The sequence below is a fragment of the Saccopteryx leptura genome, chromosome X, assembly GCF_036850995.1.
Source record: "Saccopteryx leptura isolate mSacLep1 chromosome X, mSacLep1_pri_phased_curated, whole genome shotgun sequence".
NCBI lineage: Eukaryota > Metazoa > Chordata > Mammalia > Chiroptera > Emballonuridae > Saccopteryx > Saccopteryx leptura.
The window spans coordinates 19,678,146-19,693,206 of record NC_089516.1 but is presented as its reverse complement, the minus strand read 5'-3'; the positions used below and the strand labels follow the sequence as shown (position 1 = coordinate 19,693,206).

The 15,061-nt window shown below is 37.4% G+C and overlaps 1 pseudogene; it reads left to right on the top strand.

The window, feature by feature from the left end:
• The first annotated feature begins 1,729 nt into the window (after positions 1–1,729).
• The window catches only part of LOC136386226 (archaemetzincin-2 pseudogene), a 191,686-nt pseudogene continuing 178,354 nt past the window's right edge, over positions 1,730–15,061 (top strand).

Genomic DNA, 15,061 nt, shown 5'->3' with positions numbered 1-15,061 from the left:
ACCTTCAGACTATGTGCATCTTTTTTTTTTTTAAGATATGTCTCTTGTAGGCAGCATATGTATGGGTCCTGTTTTCTTATCCTATATCTTTTGACTAGATCATTTAATCTATTTCCAATTAAGGTTATTATTGATATGTAGTTGTTTATTGCCATTTTATTCTTTAAAGCTGTATTCCTTTTTTGCTATGTTCTTTTTCCCCTTTGATCTGTTTACAACAGGCCCCTTAGCATTTCTTGCAGCATTGGTTTGGTTGTAGTGAATTCCTAGAGTTTTTTTTTTGTCTGGGAAGCTTTTTATTTCTCCTTCAATTTTATACGATAACCTTGCTGGATAAAGTAGTCTTGGTTGTAGGCTCTTGTTCTGCATTACTTTGAATATTTCTTGCCATTTCCTTCTGGCCTCAAGTGATTCTGTTGAGAAGTCAGATGTCATCCTTATGGGGGCTCCTTTGTAGATGATAGCCTTTTTTTCTCTAGCAGCTTTTAATATTTTCTCTTTATCACTTAGGTTTGGTATTTTAATTATGATGTTTCTTGGTGTAGATTTCTTTGGGTTTCTCTTTAATGGAGTTCTCTGTGCTTCTTAAACTTGTGAGACATTTTCCTGCATTAATTTAGGGTAGTTTTCAGCTATGATTTGACTGAACAAAGTCTCTAGCCCTTGTTCTTTCTCTTCTTCTTCAGGAACTCCTAGGATGTGGATGTTATGTCTCTTCATGTTGCCACAGAGCTCTCTCAGAGTTTCCTCAGACTTATTGAGTCTCTTTTATTTTTTCTGCTCTGTTTCTGTGCCTTCATTTATCTTGTCCTCTAACTCGCTGATTCAGTCCTCAGCTTCATTCATCCTTCTTTTAATTCCTTCCATTGTGGTCTTGATTTCTGATATTGTATTTGTCATTACTGAGTGATTCTTTTTTATTATTTCAATGTCCTTTTTTATATTTGCTGTCTCTTTATTTAGGTCTTCATAATGACCATCTATTGTTGTTCTAAGATCTTTGATCATCCTAAAAATCATTATTTTATACTCTGCATCTAGTAATTTGGTTATATCTGACTTATTCGGGTCCTTTTCTGGGGATTTTTCTTGATTCATTTGTGTTGCCTTCTCTGCCTTCCCATTTTGTCTGTGTATAATAAGGTTTTGGCCACTGGAGTCAAATAAGTGTGGCCTCTGTGTTCCCTAGGTGTGGTCTGTCTGCAGGCCCACCACCCCCTCTGCTGTTGCTGCCTAGGGCATTCAGGTATGGGCATTGCCAGTGACAGCCTGCTGGCACTGTCGCTGTGGTTTCCACCTCTCCTCCACTGGAGGGGCTGTGATCACATGCCCGGGTCTACAAGCCTTGGCAGCCTCGGCCTTCTCCCTGCCCCCACGGGTGGGGTTATGCACTGTGCCAAGGCCGCAAGCCTCAGCACCACAGGCAGGGATGAGCACCTTTGCTCAGCTTAGGGTCTCTGCCTGTTTCTGGGCTTTTGCCCCACTCCCGAGGTAAAAGCCCACTCGTGGGTGGGCTGCAAGCCTCGGATCTGTGGGCCTAGTGGGCCTGCATGTCCACCTGCCCTTGCTCAGCGGCATATCTCTGCCCCTTCTGGGGCTCCTCCCCTCCCCTGCAGGCAGGCCACAGCTGGGCCTGACCACTTTCATGCATCCCCTTCACCCCTGCCAGGCAAGACTGAGCTCATACCTGGTCCTCAGTCATGGCCCCTCAGCTTCTGCCCTTGCCGTCATGACCGCGCTTCTGTGTCCCACCACTACCCGCCCTCGGGTGAGCCGTCAGCTCTGTGGGTAGGGGCACTACAGCTCAGACCCTAACACTCCATACTGTAGTCCTGAATGATTCCTCCTTCTAAGCGACTCTGCTCTGAGTGCCGCAGGAGAGCTTGTTTGGCTGGTGTCCTGCTTCCCTTTGCTGGTATTGTTGTTTCCAGGGGAAATATTCCCTTCAGATTTGGGGAGTGACTCAGCCTAGGGGTTAGGGTGGCTGTCCCTCAAAATGTTTCTCCCTGTGACTCCTAGATTACACTCTCTTCCCACTGTTCTGGTCCTCTCCTCTCTCCCCATCCCCCAGAGCCCCTGGTAGGTGGTTGTGAGAGAGGTTTTCTGCACGGCCCCTTTAAGAAGAATCCTGGGTCTGAGAAATCAGTCTCTTTCTCACAAACAGTATCCTGACATGTTTCACAGCTAAATACTGTCTGTAAACCTTTTCTAGGCTCTGGGGCTTTGTTCCTGGAGCTCAGGATCCTCCCCTCTCCACTAAACTTACTTCCTGCTATGCGAGTCTCTCCGGGCTGCCATTCGCTCCAGGGAGCTGGGCAGCCCTCTCCACGTTTCCGCTTTTCCTACCAGTCTCAGTGTGGCTTCTTCAGTGTTCCTTTGTTGAAGAGTCCTCTTAATTTAGTTTTTTTCAGATGATGGTTCTTAAAATTAAGTTGTAATCCACTTCGGTTCTGGGAGGTAGAAGTTGGTATGTCCACCTACTCCATCTCTATCTTGCCACCTCTCTATTCTCTTCTTACAAGGATGCTAGTCCTAGTGAAATAAGGGCTACCCTACTCTAGTAGAACCTCAATTTAACTTAAATAATTACATCTGCAATTATCCTATTTCCAAATAAAGTCATATCCTGAGGTACTAGATGTTAGGACTGTGTCATATCTTTATGGGGGACTAAATTCAACTCAATAATGAATCTTACAACAATTATCGGCATACCTCGACAATGTTGCAGTTTGGTTCCAGACTACTGCAATAAAGGAAATATCACAACAAACAATTCATATGAATTTTTTGTTTTTCAGCACAAGTAAAAATTATGTTTATACTATAATGTAGTCTATTAAGTGTACGATAGCATTATGTATAATAAAAATGTACATACCTTAATTTAAAAATATTTTATTCCTAAAAAATGCTAACCACCATCTGAGCCTTCAGTAAATTGTAATCTTTTTGTTGATGGAGGAAGCATCAACTCCCATATGTGCCTTGACCATATAAGCCCAGGGTTTCAAACCAGCAACCTCAGAATTCCAGGTGCATTATTGCCTTTGTAATAACAAAGATCACTGATCACAGATCACTACAACAAATATAATAATAAAGTTTTAAATATTGCAATAATTAAAATTTTTTTTTAAATAAATATTTCAAGAATGAACAAAATGTGACGCAGAGCACGAAATGACCCAATGCTTTTGGAAAAATGACACCAATAGATATGCTCAGTGTAAGGTTACTACAAATCTTCAGTTTGTAAATAATGCAATATTTTTGAAGTTCAATAAAATGAGGTAAGCCTGTATTCTAAGTAACAGAAGCCTGACAAGAGAAAGTTCATACTGCCTGATCTTATTTAATAAAATGTCAAGAAATTGAGGGGAATGTATAATAGCATAAAAGAATTGCTTATGGATGAGATGAGGTACAGTGTTGTGGTTAAAGAAAGAGATTATAAAGTGCCATAAGGAAATTTGAGAATTCATATATTTATTATCTTCATGGTTTTTGAGTATATACATATGTGAAGATGTATAAAAACCATTCACTTTAAAGATATGCCTTTTATTCAATGAGAATTATACCTTAATCTTTAGGTTAAAAATAAGCATTAATTTTCATATTCCTAAAAGAGTATTGTGCATTGTGCATTTCAGGATTCTAAATTTTATGTAAAGTTTGAAAATGTGACATAAAGAAAAAAGACATTATATCTTAACTCATAACTTATCTTTAATTTATTTATTTAGCAAGGGGGGAAAGACAGACAAGGACAGACAGACAGGGAAGGAGAGAGATGAGAAGCATCAACTTGTAATTGAGGCACTTAAGTTGTTCATTGATTGCTTTCTCATACATGCTTTGACCAAGGTTGGGGGCCTCCAGCTTAGGCATTGACCCACTGCTCAAACCAGCAACCTTGGGCTTCAAGCCAGCGACTTTTGGGCTAAGCCAGCAACCATGGAGTCATGTTTATGATCCCCCACTCAAGCCGGCAATGCTGTGCTCAAGCTGGATGAGCCCACACTTAAGCCGGTGACCTCGGGGTTTTGAACTAGGGTCCTCAGCATTGCAGGTTGATGCTCTAGCCACTGCACCACCAGGCTTATCTTTATTTTTTGACCCACATAGACACATTGCTATTTGAAGGAGGTATCTATTTTTTTTATCAGTAACTCTAAGAAGTATGTCATTTTTTAGTCAGGATGTGAGGGTGTAAGTATATATGCCTGGACATAAGACATCCCTAACGTATGCCTCCAGGAAAGGTTGAAATCAAATAACCAATTCTACTCTCATTAAATGTAAATGAATTCCAGGTATGTTAATTGTTTTTGCCTCTCAAAGAATAAAGCAGATTTTATTGTGTGAATATTAATGCTGGTCCTGGTCTGGAAATTATTTATTTTTGCACTCCTCATTGCATATGTACATATTCCAACAGAGCATTAATGCAGCAGTCAGATAACTGGTCATTCATGTGGTCTGTTTAACCATGGCGGCAGGAAAGGGATCTATTTATATCACAAAGCCAGAGAACATTAAATCCTGATGTTTTAACATTGGATGTTATTTAAGAATGCATTTCAGGCCCTGGCTGGTTGGTTCAGCGGTAGAGCGTCGGCCTGGCGTGTGGGGGACCCGGGTTTGATTCCCGGCCAGGGCACATAGGAGAAGCGCCCGTTTGCTTCTCCACCCCCCCCCTTCCTCTCTGTTTCTCTCTTCCCCTCCCGCAGCCAAGGCTCCATTGGAGCAAAGATGGCCTCTGCCCCAGGCGCTGGAGTGGCTCTGGTCGCGGCAGAGCGACTCCCCCGGAGGGGCAGAGCATCGCCCCCTGGTGGGCAGAGCGTCGCCCCTGGTGGGCGTGACAGGTAGATCCTGGTTGGGCGCATGCGGGAGTCTGACTGTCTCTCCCCGTTTCCAGTTTCAGAAAAATACAAAAAAAAAAAAAAGAATGCATTTCATACTTGCCTTTAACTAATCTTAATTACTGACCAGAAAAGAAGCAAAAATAATTTCTCCAAATCTCTCCGTATTGACAATTTTGCCCATCTCCCTAATTTTTCCCTTCCATTCTATCAAAACTCTTTCTGCATAAACAAATTATCATTTCTCCTGATCTGGTAAAATCACAAGAAAATGAAGTATTGAGAAAATTTGGGGTTTTGTATTCTTTTAAAAAATATTTTTATGGCCATGTGGTCTAAAAGGTTAAACTAACATCTTTTTAAAATACCTATCATTGTTTCCCTTTGTCTGGTCCAGAGAAAATTGTTCATTGTTCTTTCAACTTTGAGAGTTTATTGTCATGCCGGTAGTTGTTACAAATGAACTCTGTAAATGGGAAGATTAAAGAAGGGACTTGGGAATAAAAATTTTAGATTGCATCTAATGAATATAATTTATTTAATAAAATGTTTTGCAAATTAAATATTAACCTTAATGATAAGTTAGGTAAGGGCTCAATAATGCATGTGAAAAATTATCATTTTCTGATGTCTAAAATATCTAGCAATTTATAAAATAGTCTAGCTATGCAGAAGATATGGGAAACTATTCAGTTTTATCCTTTTCTTAACATTTTATTTGGTAAGGCAGTGTAATTGTCTTTTCTATTGTACCAAACTAAAATAAAATAACAAAAGGACACAAAACTTAAAATAATTTTCTACTAAATTTATAGTTATCTTTGCGAAGTATAGTATATATATCAATAATATCTCTCATATTTAATATGTATTACATAAATAATCTAATTTCTCTTCTTAAGAATTCCTTGAATAAATGTTAGGTTTTTTTTTTTGTTTTTTTTGTTTTTTTTTTAAATTTTTTTTTATTTATTCATTTTAGAAAGGAGAGGGAGAGACAGAGAGAGAGAGAGAGAGAGAGAGAGGAGAGACAGAGAGAGAGAAGGGGGGAGGAGCTGGAAGCACCAACTCCCATATGTGCCTTGAGCAGGCAAGCCCAGGGTTTTGAACTGGCGACCTCAGCATTTTCAGGTCGACGCTTTATCCACTGCGCCACCACAGGTCAGGCAAAATGTTAGGTTTTTAGTTGATTTTTAAATTCAGCATTAAGTAGGTTTTTCTGTTTGTTTGTTTTGGGGGTTTTTGTTTGTTTGTTTTAAGTGAGAAGAGGGGAGATAGTGAGACAGGCTCTTGCATGTGGCCAGACCAGGATCCAATTAACAACCCCTGTCAGGGGCCGATGCTCAACTATTTTTAGCACCTTAGGCTGATAATCAGACCAATGAAGCTATCCTCAGTGCTCAGAGCTGATGCTCAAACCAATCAAGCCACTGGTTGTTGGAGGGAAAAAGGGAGAGAATGGGAGGGGGGGGGAAAAAAGATGGTCATTTCTTCTGTATGTTCAGACCAGAAATCGATGGGACATCTATACACCTGGCCTATGCTTTATTCATTGAGCTAGCTGGCCAGGGCCATAATTAAGTAGTTTTTTTGATGAAATTTCATATGTCTCATGTTATATTTTATTTCAGGAGTCACTCAGCTTTCTTTCCTTTTCCTGGGGCATTAAAAAGCAGTTAATTATTTTTCCCATTTTTTGCTAGCTATTTTTTTTATTCTTTTTAAAAGTTTTTATTTATTGATTTTAGAGAGACAGAGGGAAAGGGAGAGAAAAACATTGAAAAACATTGGTTTATTGTTTCACTGATTTATGCATTCATTGGTTGATTCTTTTTTTTTTTTTTTTTTTGTATGTTTCTGAAGTTGGAAATGGGGAGGCAGTCAGACAGACTCCCGCATGCGCTTGACCGGGATCCACCCAGCACGTCCACCAGGGGGTGATGCTCTGTCCATTTGGGGCGTCGTTCTGTTGCAACCAGAGCCATTCTAATGCCTGAGGCAGAGGCCACAGAGTGCCTGGGCCAACTTTGCTCCAATGGAGCCTCGGCTGCGGGAGGGAAAGAGAGAGACAGAGAGGAAGGAGAGGGGGACGGGTGGAGAAGCAGATGGGCACTTCTCCTGTGTGCCCTGGCCGGGAATGGAACCTGGGACTCCTGCACGCCAGGCCGACACTCTACCACTGAGCCAACTGGCCAGGGCCCATTGGTTGATTCTTATATGTGTCGTGACCAGGAATCTAAATCACAACCATGGCATCTAGGGACAACACTCTAACCAACTGAGCTACCTGACAAGGATTTGCTTATAATATTTCAATCCAACATGCAGGATGTTGCATTCTTTATTAATATTGCTCACTTTCTTTTTTATTTTAATTATTGCTCACTTTCTCATTGATTATTTGCTGCCATCACCACCCCCTGCCCAATTTATTTATTTATTTTAAACAGAGAGGAAGGGAGAGACAGAAAGACAGACAGAAATATTGATCTGTTTCTATAAGTGCCCTGACCAGGGATCAAACCTGCAACCTTAGCATATCAGATGATGCTCTAACCAACTGAGATTATTGGACTAAGGCTATTTGCTGCCATTTTTGTGTGTGTGTGAGAGAGAGAGCATTTTATCCTCATAAGAACATATATAATATATATTTATTACAGAGACATATTGTGATTAAAATGGTGAAAGATTAATGTATAAATGAGTGAATGTCATTTTGAGAATAATTGCTATAGCATGCTACTTCATATGCCAGGCAGATTTATTTATGTATTTCACTGAACACATTTTGTGCTTATTCATTTGTTAATTTAGTTTTGTATTTGTATCTCTAATGTATATAACAAGCTTCTTATGGGTTAGGTCTATATTTTACCAATATTTGTAAGCCTGACATATTAGAGAGCTTAATAACATGTATTGGATTAATGCAGAAATACCTTCATAGTATCTCTTTGTACATATTTATTAACAACACATTTTTATTTTTATGGAGTGTTATAATGTTATAGTAATATAGAAAATCAAATATATAGAAATAAGTTAGGATATAATATTAAAAGCAATTAAGACAAGTGAATAAGGTTACGCCCTCTGTGCAGGGCCCAGTCAGTGTGTGTGTGTGTGTGTGTGTGAAATGATATTTAGATTAAAAGACCTCCCTGCGAGGAACTCCCTAAAAATGGCTTGAAGTGGTAATCTTGTAGATTAACGCCTGCTATAAGGCCTATGCCAGAAAGGGTACTTAAGGCAACAGGTCCCCAGCTGCAGTCAATCGTCCAGACTGCAACACTGAGCACAAATTGTCTTCACCCTGCTCTAACCACGGATCAAAGGACAACTGAGAGGAATACACCGGCAGGGTCCCATTAAGCTGCACCAAGGCACGCTGTAAGGATTTGTGAGTAATAAACTGCCGATGTGATTCTTGCAACTAATTTGTATGTCGGTCATGTCTTTCATCTGGTGGCAATTGGTTTCAGTACCAATAAGTAGAATCCTCACAGCCGCCTCAAGAGTAGTCTCGAAGAGGCCACCAGCCCTGCCATTATGCAGGAGTGTCTCGCTGGCAGGGAAGTCGAATTAGGGATGCCTGATGGACTTAGAGCTCAGGTTCTACTGGGAAATGTAAATATGTTATTTTAAAATGCATATATATTTTATAACTTCATGGAATTTTAGTGAGAAGTTGCATGTGCTTTGACTGAGGGCATATTTTTACAAAGTATATTAACAAAGTGAGAATTTTGAAAATATGATTATTTTCTTCTGAATTTTTATTTAAAATGCATAAAGTGTCTGACCAACCAGGTGGTTGCACAATGGATAGAGCATCGACCTCAGATGCTGAGGGCCCAGGTTCAAAATATCAAGGTCACCAGCTTGAGTACAGGCTCACCAGCTTGAGTGTGCAGGGTCGCTGGCTTGAGCGTGGGATCATAGACATGACCCCATGGTCACTGGCTTGAGCCCAAAAGTTTCTTGCTTGAAGCCGAGGTCACTGGCTTGAACCCAAGGTTGCTGGCTTGAGCAAGGGGTCACCAGCTCAGCTGTTGCTCCTTGTCAAGGCACTTATGAGAAAGCAATCAATGAACAACTAAGGTGCCGCAACAATGAGTTGATGCTTCTCATCTTTCTCCCTTCCTGTTTGTCTGTTCCTACCTGTCCCCCCCCTCACTAAATTAAAAATAAATACATAAAATGAATAAAGGGAAAATAAATATATTTATAAAGTAAATATAAGTAAATATGGCAAATGGCTTCTTTTTCTTTTTTTTTTTTTTTTTTTTTTTGACAGAGACAGAGAGTGACAGACAGGAAGGGAAAGAGATGAGAAGCATCAGTTCTTCATTGCAGCATCTTAGTTGTTCGTTGATTGCTTGTTCATTGATTGCTTTCTCATATGTGCCTTCACCAGAGGACTACAGCAGAAACAGTGACCCCTTGCTCAAGCCAGAGACCTTGGGCTTAAGCCAGCGACCTTAGGCTTTAAGCCAGCCACCATGGGGTCATGTCTATGATCCAACGCTCAAGGCTCAAGGTGGTGAGCACACACTCAATCCAGCGACCTCGAGGTTTTGAACCTGAGTCCTCCACATTAGAGTATGATGCTCTATCTACTGTGCCACAACATGGTCAAGCTAGCAAATGGACTCTTAAGCAATATTCTTTTAATTGTAGCTAATTTGGATATGTCATTTCAGAGAAGAAAATATATAGTATATATGTTTGCAGAAGCAGAATTCATTTATGATACACACAATACAATAGATGTAATGTTATGTAGGTACCAGCTAAGCAAACTTAGATCAGCCAAACCCTAAACAACTGAGAAATTGAAATGTTTTATCTTGGCCCTGGCAAGGTAGCTCAGCTGGTTAGAGTGTCATCCTGATATGCCAAGGTTGTGAGTTTGATCCCCAGCTGGAGCACATACAGGAAGCAGCCAAAGACTGCATAAGTAAGTGGAACAACAAATCAATGTTTCTCCCTTTCTCTCCTTTTATCTCTCTCTTGCAAATCAATAAATAAACTAAAAAAGAAAAGAAATGTTTTATTACATAGCATTATTGTGGCACTAGCTAACTAGTAAAGTTAGCCTTCCAGCAGCTGAAAATAAAAGTGTGAAATAATAATTTGTGGGCAGGCTGAAACTCCAGAATATTTGATGAATTGATTCTATTTCATTGTTACTGAAATGTACTGTATGCAGGAAATAATATATGTTTTTACAGAAAATTTTAATTTATTTGAATATATTTGGAATTTTTTCCTAAAGGGCAAAGATCATGTGTCAGTTTTTATTGTACAGGAACATTTCACACAGTGTTTGATACAGAGTAACTGCTCAAACTTCATTGAAATAAAATAATTTAGACACTTTAAAGCAATAACCTGTAATCATTATGAACATAATTGAACATAATGCAGTGCAAAATTTCTGGATTGAAGTTCACATTTTTGTGATTCACATTATGATCAGAAGGTTTTTATTTAGTTTTATTTTAGTATCAAGACTCAACCTAAAGATAAGAGTTTGACAAACTGTAATGTCCGAATATTGACATATTACTTTTCTTATTTGAATTTAGAACAAAGTGTAATATTTAATCTATTTACATGTAATTTAAAGAACTACACACATTATTTCCTGGAAGAAATCTTTGTTTTTCAATCATTTTCCCTCCTTTTTGAACCTGAATTGACAGTGGCACCTTTTCCAGCTAATATATTATAAATGACAAAACTCTGAAAAATGGTAGTGTGTCTTTTTTTTTGGAAGGCAAATAAGTAATGTAAAGCAGTAATAATTTTCAATTGATGCTGGTGGTAAAGTATACACATATATATATATAAATGCTGTATAGACATATATATAAAAGCTGTTTTTGTCATCTGAGTTGACATCAAGATTACAAATTGAAAATGAAAAAAATGAAAACCTGGTCCAAAATGTGGATCAAAAGAGTTTATTTATATAAATTCTTGCCATGATACTCTTAGAGTCTTACTGAAAAAAATCCATAATATATTTTAACAACACAAACAATGGATAATTAATTAAAAATTTATGCATAGAATTTCAAATTTAATTCTGCTTTAAACATCCATATACTATAATAGTTCATTTTATAAACTTTACGATTTAATTCAATTATTTTATTTTTCTTAAATACCTTGGGTTTCTGTCAGCACTGAAATATTTTGGTCTTTTTCTGATATACTAAATTTACTTTTGCTTCTGAATATAAAATATTCAAGTTTCCTGAATTAAGTGTCAGCTTGTATTACTTACGCTATTGTTACAAAATATTTCATTGAAAGTTTATGTTTAGACCAAATTTCAAATGTAGATAGTATCTATTTCTGAATTATGAAAAAAAACAATAAAAGTGTGTATACATGTAGACAAAATCATTGACACATTACCTTATGCAGGAATATATATATCTAAGTATCTAAGAAAATATATGTGTATATATATGATATATACATATGTGTGTGTGTGTGTGTGTGTATATATATATATATATATATATATATATATATATATATATATATATATATATTTGGCTCAGTGTTTGTGTTTGTGTGTATTTGTGAGTTTGAGTTTGAGTTTATATTGTATAAGAAAGTGAAAATATGGCCTGACCTGTGGTGGCACAGTGGATAAAGCGTCGATCTGGAAATGCTGAGGTCGCTGGTTCGAAACCCTGGGCTTGCCTGGTCAAGGCACATATGGGAGTTGATGTTTCCTGCTCCTCCCTCCTTCTCTCTCTCTGTCTCTCTCTCCTCTCCCTCTCTCTCTTCTTTCTAAAATGAATAAATTAAAATAAATAAAAACAAACAAACAAAAATTTTAAAAAAAGAAAGGGAAAACAAGTACTTTTTTTTTTTTGGTATATTTTCGAAGTTAGAAGCCAAGAGGCAGTCAGACAGACTCCCGAATGCGCCTGACCTGGGCATTGCTACATTACGGCCGGACCCATTCTAGCACCTGAGGCAGAGGCCATTGAGCCATCCTCAGAGCCCAAGCCAACTTTGCTCTAATGGAGCTTTGGCTGCAGGGGAGGGAAAGAGAGATATAGAGAGAAAAGAGAGGGGGTAGAATGGAGAAGCAGAAGGGCGTTTCTCCTCTGTGCCCTGACTAGGAATCGAACATGGAACTTCTACATGCCGGGTGGACGCTCTATCACTGAGTCAACCAGCCAGGGCAAAACAAATACTTTCAAACTATATTTCATTAAAGTATTTTCTTTTTTGTAGCTCTATCAAAATTGTAGTAAGTTATCTCCAATCAGAAGTTATTTTATAAGACACAAAGATGTAACAATGGTTTAATTAAAGCTATGATGACAAATCTGCTATTTGAAGAATTGCAAGTATATTTTTAAATTTTGAAAAATTTTATATACTCCATTTTTCTCCATGATATCTGACTTTTCAAATACAATCAAAGTCATAAAACATATTATTATTAAATATATAACAAAAATTCTCTAGAAAATTCTTTTTCTTTGTTTACAACAATTGTATTCATGTAACCAACAAAGTATGTACAATAGGAGCATTGCTATTAAGAATATAAAAAGAAAGATAATGGATCCTGGAGTTGTGGATTCTTTCTCTTATAGCTTATTATTTTAGAAAATAATTATAAGGAATTAAAATGAAAATAAAATTTAATTTCTTCCATTTTATCTTCAGAAAGCTTTTACTCTTCTGATTTAATTGTTAACTATTATTTTATTTTGAAACAATTCTAATATGTTTAAGATATTTTGCTCTCTGGCTAGTTGGCTCAGTGGTAGAGCATCAGCCTGGCATGTTGATGTGCCAGGTTTAATTCCCAGTCAGGGCCCACAGGAGAGGTGCCCATCTGCTTCTCCACCTGTCCCTCTCACTCTCTGTCTCTATCTCTCTCTTTCTCCCTCTCCTGCAGCCAGGGATCAATTAGAGTGAGATGGCCTTGGTCACTGAGGGTGGCTCCATGGCCTTGGCCTCAGGTGATGAGAAGGGCTTGGTTGCTGAGCAACAGATCAATGCCCCAGATGGGCAGAGCATCGCCTCCTAGTGGTCTTGCCTGGTGGATCCTTGTTGGGACACATGCAGGAGTTTGTCTCTGCCTCCCTTCCTCTCACTGAATACATAAAATAAAATAAAGAAAATAAAGATTATTTACAAGTAATATTAACAAGTTTGTGGTAAATAATCCTTTGTGTGTGTGTGTGTCTCTCTCTCTCTCTCTCTCTCTCTCTCTCACACACACACACACACACACACACACACACACACACACACACTATTCAACTTTTTGCAAAGTGCCAAGTCATAACATCATGGTGATCTATATTTAGTATGATAGTTTTATTCTAGTGTTTTATATTTATATAATGTGCTCTATCACAAAGACAAGTTCAATAGTTTGTTTTGTTTTTGAACTACGCAAAGGTTGCCATGAGATGTAGAGCTTAAAAATGACTCACAGAAAGCATCACCTTGAGGAACATAAGGTTTTCTACTACTTCTTTGTCAGATTTAAATACTGTGATCAAAGCCAGCAATTATCTTTCTTTATTAACAGTTATGAAAGACCTATTTGTTTTCATGTTTGTGCCTACTCAATTGATTTTGGTCTTATTGACTGCCAAAATATAAATACGTTAGTGCTTCTGTATATTGCTATCTTATACATTGCAATACTAAATATAGTTCTTCCTGAGGAATATTTAAATGCCATTTTTGTAGAGCTACTAATTTATAGAAATTATGTCATATGTAAAATTAACTAGTTTATTAGTATTTTTAATAGTTTGCTTTATTGAGAACATAGTCACAACGATTAAAAGAGCAAAGATAGTCATACTATGCAATATTGATTCCTTATTCTTTTTAACTATAAATACTTAAACAGAAGAAGAACATGTAATATAACCACCATCACTGTGAAACTATTTAGTGCTTTATGGTCTGAATTTTGCTCAGATTGAGATGAACGTGTCTATAAAAGACAGGTCAGTCTGCCTCTCTATAGCTATAGTGAATGACTTTATTTGTTTTTTGGATAATATCACAAATCACTTACTAATCAAAGTGTAAATTAACATAAAGCTCTGAGAAGTCATCGTGTCAAATTCAAATTAATGAAAGTAATGCATATGTCTCCTTTTGAGCACTCAGGGTTTTTTTAACTATTGTTTTTCTGATAGTTTCATTGAGATATAATTCACATAGGAAACAACTCACTCAGTTCTTGTGTACAATTCAAAGATATTTATTATATTTACAGAATTATACAATCTTCACCACAATAAATTGTAGGACATGTTCATTACCTCAAAAAGAAAACCTATATTCTTTAGTTATATCACCTATTAGTCCCTCAGCCCTAAGCAACAGCCATTCTATTTCTATCTTTATCTAATTACTTATTCTATATCTTTACCATAAATGTAATCATATAGAATATGATCTTTAATGACTGGCTTATTTTACCAAACCTAATTTTTTAAAGGGTTTATCCACATTGCAGCATGTATCAACACTCCATCCCTTTTTTATAGTCAATGACTAGTTCATTGTGTGACTATACCAATTTCTTTTGCCTATTCATCAGTTGACAAATATTGTTTTTTTTGTTTTTGTTTTTCTATGAACAATCATGTAAAAGTTTTTGTGTAGACATACATGCTCATTTCTCTTGAGTATAAACCTAGGAGTAAAATTACTGGTCCAATACTAACTGTATATTTAACTTTTTAAGGAATTGCTAGACCATTTTCAAAAGTGACTGCATCATTTTTCATTACCACTAGCAGTGAATGAGGGTTTCAGTTCCTCTACATCTCACCAATTCTTGTTATTATCTGACTTTTTTATTATAATTATCCTGTTGGGTGTGCAGTATTTCATTGGTGTTTTGCACTTTCTAAGGAAGTGCAATGGTCTAAAAACAATCCTTTCTTCTTTTTTGGTACTAGCTACCTTGCCACACCCTTCTTCCTATAAAAACTTTCCATTTTGTACAACTCTTTAGCTGCTAGACAACCCTCAGCTGCACAACCCTTTTAGCTGCTAGATTAGATGCTGCCTGATCTGTTACAGTGAAATGACAAAACCTCGATTCTTGTCTTGCTTGAGAAAAATAATTCAATCAAGAAACAAAGTACTATATAGCAAGCAAAGCAAAG